Here is a 511-nt window from a genome sequence, read left to right as displayed (position 1 = left end):
ATAGTTTACATGGGAGAACATTAGTTTTACATTCATTCTATCATATATCATCTGATTGCCATGGTTATAATCCCCTCCATGCATCATCAACCAACCAAAGTCTTCAGCACACAGTCCCTCTACCTCTCTGGATCTAAAGTATCCAGCTGCTCCATCACTCCATGTCATCGTCTCTGCCTCCATGTCAGGCATCACTGCTTCTCTGGGTAGGGTGCCGCTCTCCGCTCTTCTCCATTGATGGTCCTAGGGACCTCTGCTCCTAGACTGGAAAGTTAATCACTCCCCTCCTTGCTATAAAACGTGTACCTTTACATTTTCAACCCTTACAACAGTCCTGATAACAATTATTCACTATTGTATCACATGAGACCCGTCTGCATTTCATTGCATCAACCCCGCCTAGACAGATTGAATATTACTCACTGGAGATTCTACCTTTCTCCAGGCCCTCTGGATCTAGGTTCCCTCTTGAAAGCTTGTAAGCCAGTCACTTCTTGCCTTTGTAGCCCCC

This window comes from Chrysochloris asiatica, unplaced genomic scaffold (assembly GCF_000296735.1).
Source record: "Chrysochloris asiatica unplaced genomic scaffold, ChrAsi1.0 scaffold00031, whole genome shotgun sequence".
Taxonomy (NCBI): Eukaryota; Metazoa; Chordata; class Mammalia; order Afrosoricida; family Chrysochloridae; genus Chrysochloris; species Chrysochloris asiatica.
The sequence above is the reverse complement of the archived record's forward strand: the minus strand, read 5'-3'. Positions refer to the sequence as shown.